We start from the raw sequence: 10,905 nt of genomic DNA on the forward strand, positions 1-10,905 counted from the left end.
ACATTAGAAAAGTATTTGTGAGGTTATTAGTTTCAAAAAACTCGTGTTTATTATGAAAATAATTGAGTCTAATATGAAAACATTTGTGCTTAGTAGGATATATATTAATCAAAAGAAAGAGAAGGGTGACATTAGAAAAGTATTTGTGAGTTTAGTAGTTTCAAAAAGAGCGTGTTTATTATGAAAACAATTGAGTATAATTACTCAAAAACAATTGCACTTAGTATGAAATAAAGAGAAGGGTGAAAGGAAAGGAAAAGGAAAAAGACTAGTGAAAAGAAGGAAAAGGAAAAAGGAAGGAGAAGGGTAGAAAAGGAAAATCTCAATTTGCCCACCCTAAAGAAGTATAAAAAGGTCTTCTCTTCATTCATTCTTATCTCAATCAGTTGGAGCAAGAACGAGCAAGAGGAAGAATCAAGGAGAGTCTTCATCCTATCTACAAAACCTTCAGCTAGCTTAGCCAAGTATGAAGAATTTGTATTCATGTTTCCTTTTCTTAAATATTTAAGAACGAGAAATTGAGAGAGAAGAGAGAGGGGAAAATAATCTTTTTGAAGAGAGGGAGGCCATGGTCGACAGAAGAAGCAGGGATGGTAGGAAAAGAGAAGAGAGGGGATGGAAGAGAGGAGGGGAAAGAAAAGAAGAGTAGCAGGAGGGAGGGCGATAGAAAGGGAAAGGGAGAGACGTATGGAAGAGGACGAAAGAGAGGATGAGACGTATGGAAGACAGACAAAAGGTGTACAGAAAGAGAGAAACGACAAAAGGAGAGAGGACCAAAGGGGATGTGAGGAAAGAGACCTAGAACTAGGAAGGAGGGATGAGATGAGAGGGGATGCGATGGAAGGGACGTAAGAGACGATGGAAGGAGGGGGCATAGAGACGACGGAAGAAGGCGTGTAGGGATGACGAAAGGAGGGGATGCATCCCCTTCCCTAATTCCCTAGTGGCCGCCGCGGCCGCTAGGGAATAAGGGAAGGGGGATAACCCTCCCCTTCCATTATGCGATGGCGATATGATTCGGTGACAAAAATTTGGATGCTGTGTTGGGCGATGATGGATATTTGGATGTTGTGGTGGGCGATGCGATGATGTGGCAACGAGCGATGCAACAAAAATTTGGATGCTGTGGCTGGTGATGCGATGATGGAAATTTGGATGGATGGATATTTGAATGGATGGACATTCGGACAGCGACGGACATTCAAATGTCGATGGAAGTTTTGATGGACAGACATTTGGGGAACAGAGGGTGGGGACGGCCGAATGGGCGATGGCTTAACGAGTGAGAAGTGGAGGGAGAGAAGGAGGTGGGAAGAAATTGGGATTGGTGAGCCAAGTAAAAGTGTTGTACTATTAAAAAATACAAGAAAGAAAGAGGGTCAGAGAGATCTCTTACCAGTGTACTATTGTCAATAAGAGATCTTGGGAAAGAGAATGTCGTGTGTGTTCAGTGAGGAATAGATGAAAGAATATAGGATGGAAGAGTGTTTAGGAGAATGTCGGGTTTTTTGTTTAGGAGAATGTCGACTCTTTTGTTTGTAGTTTAAATTCAAATTCTCCCGCACTTTTTGTTTACACTTTAAATTTAAATCTTCTGGGCAAATTTTCTCCTAAACTCTTTAGAAATTTGAATCCTTCTCATTCCAATTCTCACTTTCCTCTCCTCTTCTTCTCCTAATCACAGAAGATGACGTTGGATATATATGGGGACAAAAGCCCTATGCTGTGAATGCTCGAGATGTGGAGTCAGCAACTATTTTTACCAATAATAGGAATTTGGATATATCTTATGCGATGCAAATATTCAAGGCTTTGGTGGATGGCAAGAAACTCATGGTCTCTAATGTAGTCTAATGTCCAATCATGTTTTGTCCAAATAAAGGTAGCCATGACAATGGAATTATGTTTGAAAGACCTACGCATTTTGAGGAGACTTTCAGCAAATTCTTCACACAAAGCCTTCGATCAATTCCACATGAACAAGGTGAAAAGGCAAATTCCAAGAAATTTTTGAAAGTGGCAAAGTGAAATTTCTTGCTGCATTGTAAATTTGAGCCGATTGATGGTCAGCATTATGCATATGCCTGTAATGAACTTGCTAGACAAGCAAGGGACTCCAAAAGACTCACTGCAGAGCAAATTTCAAAGGTTATTCCCTTCAATTTTTATATGGCCACAATATGTATTTTTAAGCATCCAACAAAATATTTGATTGAGTCCAAAAGACTGAATCAATATATTTAAGATAACCTTGACATTGAAAATCCTAATGAAATCAAGGTGTCTACAGATGACACTTGGTTCTCCAGCAACACATTTGAAAAGAACTGCCAGAAAAGTGGATGCAGACACATTAGTATATTTTTATACATGTTTAAGTGTAGTTGTACCAAGGGGAAGTCAAGAACGGTGGGAAGAATCTCTCACAAGCTTCAAGCTAGTGAGAGATAGATATGTAGAATACACAAGTATAATTTTTTGACTTGGTGAGGTGTTTGAGCAAGTTGTGGTAGTTTGCCATGCATACAAGAACGGTGAGGTTACTTATGAAGATCCTTTGTTACTATCACAAAGGTCAAAGGTTGAGAAAAAAGAGATGACAGCAAGAATGTGCAGGCCCATAAAGTATTTGCCGGATAGCTATGTAACAATGGCAACATAAAAACTCCTAAAAAAAGAATGGTTTTTTGGTAGGGAGGACAAAGATCATTGCATGGCAGAGTGCATCAACATACAAGTGAAACATGATGTAGTGGTGGATAGTGCGATTAGATATTTGCTCACAGAAAAAGATATCCCTAGTGGTCAATGCCATATTAACCCTAATATTGTGAAGTATATAGCCGCTTTATCCGCAGCTAAGGAAAAGGCATGGGCACATAAGTCAATGAAAAATCAAGAAGATGGGGCTGAAGTAGTCACCTTGTTCATGAGAGCCCAAATCCCACCATAGGTGATTGCATATGTTGAGAATCTTGTGAATGAGTATAAACTGAGAATAACAACTGCAGTCAAACCACGACTTTCAATTCAATGTGAACATCACTTTAGAATTTGGAAAGCTTGTAGCGTACAGGGGCATTTCATATGATGACTTTTTACTTGATGAAACAAGTTGGGATAAGCCCCAAGTATTCTTTATTGATGAGGTTTCTTCAAATATATTCGCCAATTCATCGATAGAATACTATGTACCACCATTAGTAGAGCTGGAATTTGCAATATTGTCATTTTTGCCAATAAAGAAAACAAGGAAGAGATACATAACCATTTGGAGAAAGTTTATGACTATGATTTCAAGATCTACAATGGTGTGTATGCATCCAAGACAAGCAAGTCTAAGAATGTGGATTAAAGATCCAATGCCTTGAATCATTCCTCTTATGCATGCGGAGTCCATATCTTGACCAGTGCCTACAATATAACATAAGGGGGACTTCTAAGAGTTTGTGTTTCACACTAGAGGAGAAAGAAATCCATAGGTCCTCTCATCATCAAGTGCACTCCAAAATATACGAATGTCCTCCAAAAAGTGGAAGTCTTTTGATTACTATGTTGGAATACTTGCAACAGCCTAATTGGGATGTCACCTTATTACGGGTGGGATATCTTTTCGAAGATCTTCTCAGAAAAGGATATTCCACTAATATTATTGAAAGAAAGGCTTGCGTAGCACACTTCCACTTGCAAGCTGATCTAACTGTCGGCCTATGAGAAAGAGGTGGAACATAAGAGGATTGGAGATGATGACATGGAAGATCTTGATGGCTCCCAGGATAAAGATGAAGGTGATGCACAAATGATTGCAGACGATGACATGGATGATCTTCTTGGCTCACAAGATTATGCAAAGAAATCACGGACATATATCCTAGTATGACCCTTTACTTTTCTTTTACAAGCATTACATTTAACTATAACCTATCAATCTCACAAGCTTTTGTTTTTTTTACAGACAGCAGAGGGGAAGGAAGAAGAAATGAGTTCATGTGGATCTGAAGTCAAGAAAGACACAATATTTTATTCAAGTTTAATTGATATGGTGATTGCTAGAAAAATGGAAAGTGAAATATTTAAGATAATAAAAGGATCACCAAAAGATTTTTCTAACTATGTAGAGAGTCAACTACATCGCTTATATGGGAACTCAGAGAATATGATGATGGCATGGCTCACACTGAAGAATTCTGAAGATTTGTCTAAGCTACAAGAAATAGGAAGCAACTTTGATGTTCAGGTTGTGATTGAATAACCACCTCAATATCTATCATTTGGTGCAGAAGAGTTTCAAATCCTAAGATATCGAGGGAAAGAGGTTAATGGTTAAGTTACAATGGCCGCCCTCAGGTTTGATACAAAATTTATCTTGGCTTAGTATTTATATATTGATCAAATCTAATGAGCTAATGTTTGGTTTTTTTTAAATGCAGTATAATGATATCTTGGTTTCCTACAAATTTTGTAAAGTGTGTATATGTTGTAGATTCCCTACTTTCTACATGGCTCAATAATAATAATAAGTCAATAGAAGATATCTGCACTGGCTACATACTCTCAATATGGACAACATACGAGTTATCTTTTTTCCATATTATGAGACGTAAGTGACACCGCAATCTCATATTTACTTTTGAGAGATGTAAGATAAAGTCAAATAATAAAGATTCTTAATTGGCCATGCAGGATACATTGAAGTTTGGTAGCTTTGGACCTACAAGCCAAGAAGTAGAGACTCAATACACTCCCAATCCATGATAGCCTTAAAGGAGTCTACTCCCAAAGCATCACAATCGAGTCCAGCCACCGCAAAAGTAGAGATTCAACATATGCCTGAGGAGTATAAACCCAAAGCAATAGAAGGGAGTCCACTCGCATGATATTTTGGGCATTCTCTACTTCCGTGAGTGGACTCCCTTCTGATGTAGGAATATCTCATGATAGGAATGTGATAATTATATTATTCTTGTCTTCAATCACTTTATTTCATAGATGTAAATGTATTTAAAATCTATCCCCTCATATGTCTCTCACATTACAGTCTTGCATCTTTTACTTCACTCAATCGACAACTCACCACTATCCTCTCACATGTCTCGCATTACGGTCTTGCATCTGCAAGTCTCACTTATTATATACAATAAATATCTCATGATGAGAATCTAATAATTACATCATTCTTGTGTTCCATCACTTTATTTTATAAATTTCAATGTACTCAAAATCTATCACCTCACATGTCTCGCATTATGGTCTTGCAACTGTTACTTCACACAATCTAGTAGTCTAACATTCTCCAACCATCATCTTAGTGACATCTCATCCTCTCCCAATTCTTTATTCTAAATCTTTCATCTCACATTATGAGTCTGTAGTTCTATAAATCCCTCTCTAGTCATTCATCTTCTACATCTTACCCACAGCCTTATAGCCAAACACTTCTTCCACTTTGCTCTCATTACCTTCCTCCTCTCCTCAAGCTTACTCCTTCCATCTTTGCCCACAGCCTTACAACCAAACACTTCTTCCACTTTCCTCTCATTACCTTCCTCCTCTCCTCAAGCTTACTCCTTCCATCTTGCCCGCAGCCTTACAGCCAAACTATTCTTCCACTTTTCTCTCATTATCTTCCTCCTCTCCTCAAGCTTACTCCTTCCATCTTGCTTGCAGCCTTACTGTGGAACTCGAGTCTACTCCCATTATCATTCTTGCACTCATCTCATAGCCTTACTCTCAAACTCTTCTTCCATCTCGCCTTACTCCCTCACTATCTCTTATTCCTATGGTACATATTCTTGTAGCTTAAAGCTTCATCAATCTTTTTGAAGTCATCAATTTGGTGGAGGAAACCATTAGCACCAATAAAGATTGGATTGCTGAGAACGAGGCAATAGAGAGCAGAGAAAGTGACAGTGAGCTCCATTAACCCAGGATGAAAAGGACGAGTTTGCTACTCAAAAACAACTAGAGAAGGAGGAGAGAGGAAATAAGTAGGTCTACTAGCAAAATAGATAGATTACTTTCATATAGGAGAGAGCTAAATACTATTTAAGTGAGGTTACTTGCGTGTGGCTCGTTATGGGGATGGGCAAGAAGCGAGTTTTTCGAGCGAGTTTTGAAGCAAGTTTTTTTTGGCAACCACCACATTTTGTTCCACCTATTCCACTTGTGACACCTGTGTGTGTGTGTGTGTGTGTGTGTGTGTGTGTGTGTGTGTGTGTGTGTGCGCGCACGCATAACCCCTTTCTCTATGACCTGTGTGTGTGTGTGCGCGTGCATAACCCCCCTATGTGTGTGTGTGTGTGTGTGTGTGCGCACATGTGCATAACCCCTCTCTCTATGACCTCTCTCTCTCTCTCTCTCTTTGTGTGTGTGTGTGTGTGTGCACATGCACGCATAATCCCTCTCTCTCTCTCTCTCTCTCTCTCTCTCTCTCTCTCTCTCTCTCTCTCTCTATTTCACGAATGCAAATGAAGAAATCACGTGCAAGCACTGGACATAAGTCTATGCTACTTGCTTTTAAACAAAAAATTTAGTACTTCGAGTCTGAAACAATAATAATTTTACTGACATTTCAAAGTAGCATTACAATTCTATTTATTCTTCCATGGGCGGCACATGGAAGGGGTTTTTGGACACAAAATCCACAACTGTCCTAGCATGGTTTGCCAATCGGTGTAGATAGGGCAAAAGAATTGAGTGGAGAATTGTATCCATGCAATCCTCCATAAAAGTGGGTGGGACAATGTATGTGTTTGCGGGATTTTGATCCATCTTCTCCGCATTGTCATCCACAAACAATGTTGCCAAAGGGTCAAAGTGTTGCCAATCGATGTCGGCCAAGCACTTCCCAAACTTGGGCTTCATAGGCCCTTGTCCTCTTCCTACATCTATGGCCTGTGTGGTACATTTATCCTAGTTATACTCAAACACAAAGAAGGGTGTGTAGCTAATGGCTTGGTGACATTCTCCCTTTAGCAGACCCAACAATCTCTACAGATTGTCCTATTGTACCAAGCTCCAAATAGCCACATCAAACTACCTCCCCACCTCATGTAGGAACTCGGCCACACCAGGTCTTAACAGGACTCGCAACTCTAGTGCCTTGGCTGGCAAGGCAACCTGATTCTTTAGCCTCCTATGCAACAACACCCTGTTCAAATTAAAAATCACCAGCTTCCTTGAAGCTGGGGGAAACTATTCATAGCCACAAGCTTGATGAGATTACAAAAGTGCAATATTGCATAAAGGAAAACCCAAATCAGTATGTAGTTGAATTTCAACAAACATTCATGTAGACACCAAACTCGAATCCATACTCTGCCTCTTAAAAATCGTGCTTCCCTTCCCTCTGTGGTGAAGCATAAGACTCTCTGCCCCTCTTACACTGTGGGTTCTGCCAAATCTCCGCACCCTACATTGCAATTGAGAAGTGTGTCTCCATGTTCTAAGAAGGCCTGCAACAACCTCATCCAAAACAATCGCCCGCATTGCATGCCACCTACCAGCAGCATTACCTTGCATGGGGATATCGTTCGCATTGTGCACCCATTCCACGGTGCTAATATCATCCTCCACGAAGTCATCCAATAGGGTGGCCCTATGCTCCTTACCTTGGCGCACATACACCATTACATGCATCACATTGATCTACATATAAACATACATGAATAACACTACAAGGCATAGGCCATTTTCCGACGAAAATACCAATGCTTTTTACATTAAATTTTCTTTTTTCACGGGTGCAAACATCGCTATAAGAGTCGCTAAAAGCATCGGAAAAGGACCGTCGTTATAAAGCGTCGCTATATAGCGACACTGGTAATCGTCGCTATATAGCGACATTGTTAATCGTCGCTATATAGCGACACTGGTAAACGTCGCTATATAGCAACGATTAACAGAACAAAAAAAAAGGGTTAGTGGGGCTAAACAGGGCTTGCTATGGTCCTGTTTAGCCCCACTAATTCTTTTTTTTTTTTTTTGTAATTACAAAGCAAAGTTTTTTTATAACAAAATTTCCCTTGCGAAAAGGGTGATACAAAATCGCTCTTGTGAAATGATGAGCAACAAAAGCATATACATGTCGGACATATACAACACTGTTTGTAACAAAATTACCCTTTCGAAAGGACGATACAAAATTGCTCAAATGAGTGGATATACAAAATGACATACAGGGCGAAGAAAATGCTACTACCACTACTACTCATCCGAATCCGAATCATCCTCATCTTGTTGGCCTGTTTCTTGGACCTCATCAACTACGTCTTCTCCCTCATCCTCGTCATGTGCATTTGATCCTTGGCCCTGTTGATCGCTCGCCTTCGATGATGGAATGCTTGAGCTTTGACCCTAAGAGTGAACCATATAAATCAAAAATTAGATTGGAACTTAAACTAAAAATTGAGATTACAAGTAGGAGTAAACTTATACCGTGCGAGCAGCCACCTCAGCCCAATCGACCGTCGCTCCCATTGCCTCTTGCTCAATGAACCACGGCTTTGTTCCTATCTGAAATGCGCATCGCGTCTCTGCAGCTGTAGGGAGATGACCCATCGCAGCTTGCTGTGGATCCAATTTATGAGAGTTAGAGTTAGCTAAAGTGCATGTAATATGTAGTAAAACAAATAGAACAATACATTAAATGAGAAGAAGTAGACTTACCACGGTTGCCTCGAACGCATACCGTCCGCCTGCACCAAAGTGCAAAGTACCTATGACATCCAACCGTCTCTTCGCAGCCCTCCTCTGACCCTCGAACAATTCAGGATGGTCCCTATTTTGCTTCTTGAAGTACTTCCAATTAGCTTTGTCTGCCCAGCTAGGTTTAGCCAACCCCTTTGTGATGGAAGTACGCAAGGTTGATCTACGATGCTTCAAGACCAAACCCATGCGCTCTCGCATATAATCCTCATTAAACTCCACATTTGGCAGGTTAGGGTATCTTTGTTTTAACTCATCGATGACCACCTGCTTCTTTTGGGCATCTTGATACCGCCAATCGGTAGCAATGCCACTCTTGAATCATCAACCTCCTCATGGTGGCCATCACTGCTTTGCCCTTTCTATCTTCTATTATCTCTCCGGCAGTTGTGATTTGATAGGAGAGATCCCTTGATGAGTAAGGAGGACTTACGGTAGCAGAGTCAAAAGGAGTGGAAGCTGTGCGAGCACTTTCGGAGCGAGGAGTAGTAGTGGGAGTAGGAGAGGGAAAGGGACCTGACTGATAATGTGTCTCCGAACTAAGTGGAGACCTGTAGGAGCGTGAGTGTGCTGACTCGTCTACATCTCCCGAGTCAGCACAACATGCGCCGCCCTTCCTACTCTTCCTTCCCTTACGAGAGGCATGCGCAGGTGATGACCCCACGATTGAAGGGGCACGAGGGGACGACTAGGCAGTACGTCCACCCATCGATGTAGGGGAGGGAATTACTGAGGTCCTCTAAGATAGCAGAGAGAAGAATCTCGCTGCCTCGTCATCGCTCATCTACACTACAAACTCATCGAGACTCCCGACAAAGCCATGCGCAGCTAGCAAAGGAGTTCCCTGAGGGGTAGTCATAGTGCTACGTGGAAGAGGAGTCAGTAGTCATAGTGCTAGGTCCGAGAGGAGTCAGACCAGGGGTAGTCCTCGGGGTAGTCGCTTGAGAGGAATCAAAGTCCTCTGGAGCATAAAGATCATGAGCTCTTCTCCTGCGAGGCTGTCCGTACTTATCGGATGAGGGACATGATCCCATGTCTAACGTAGACACAAACACGAAAACAAAAAACAAAAAAACAAACATAAGCATAGGCATAGGCATAGGCATAGGCAAAGAGAAAGAAGAGGCAAAGGAAAGAAGAGGGAAAGGAAAGAGGGAAAGAAGAGGATTTTAGAGGGAAAAGAGAAGGGGGAGGAGAAGAGAAAAAAGAGGGAAATAGAGAATAAGAGTTGGAGAGAATAAGAGAATAAGAGAAGGGGGAAAGAGAGAAGCATAAGCATGAGCATAAGCTCATGCTCATGCATAAGCATGAGCTTATGCAAAAATAGAGAATAAGAGTTAGAGGAAATAGAGAAGCATAAGCATGAGCATAAGCTCATGCTTATGCTCATGCATGAGCATGAGCTTATGCGGAAATAGAGAATAAGAGTTAGAGGAAATAGAGAAGGGGCAAAAAGAGAAGCATAAGCATGAGCATAAGCTCATGCATGAGCATGAGCTTATGCAAAAATAGAGAATGAGAGAAGGGGGAAATAGAGAAGGAGGAAAGAGAGAAGCATAAGCATGAGCTTATGCTTATGCTTATGCTTATGCTTAAGCATAAGCATAAGCATAAGCTCATGCTTATGCTTATGCATGAGCTTATGTGGAAATAGAGAATGAGAGAAGGGGGAAAGAGAGAAGCATAAGCATGAGCATAAGAGTTAGAGGAAATAGAGAAGGGGAAAAGAGAGAAACATAAGCATGAGCATAAGCTCATGCTCATGCATAAGCATAAGCATAAGCTCATGCTCATGCTTTATGCTTAAGCATAAGCATAAGCTCATGCTCATGCTTTATGCTTAAGCATAAGCATAGGCATAAGCTCATGCTTATGCATGAGCATGAGCTTATGCAGAAATAGAGAATGAGAGAAGGGGGAAATAGAGAAGGGGGAAATAGAGAAGGGGGAAAGAGAGAAGCATAAGCATGAGCATAAGCATGAGCTTATGCTTATGCATGAGCTTATGCAGAAATAGAGAATGAGAGAAGGGGGAAAGAGAGAAGCATAAGCATGAGCATAAGAGTTAAAGGAAATTGAGAAGGGGAAAAGAGAGAAGCATAAGCATGAGCATAAGCTCATGCTCATGCATAAGCATAAGCATATGCTTATGCTTTATGCTTAAGCATAAGCATAGGCATAAGCTCATGCTTATGCTTA

This window comes from Dipteris shenzhenensis, chromosome 27, assembly GCF_047967505.1.
Source record: "Dipteris shenzhenensis isolate YYH24624 ecotype China chromosome 27, Dip_SZ_1.0, whole genome shotgun sequence".
Lineage (NCBI taxonomy): Eukaryota > Viridiplantae > Streptophyta > Polypodiopsida > Gleicheniales > Dipteridaceae > Dipteris > Dipteris shenzhenensis.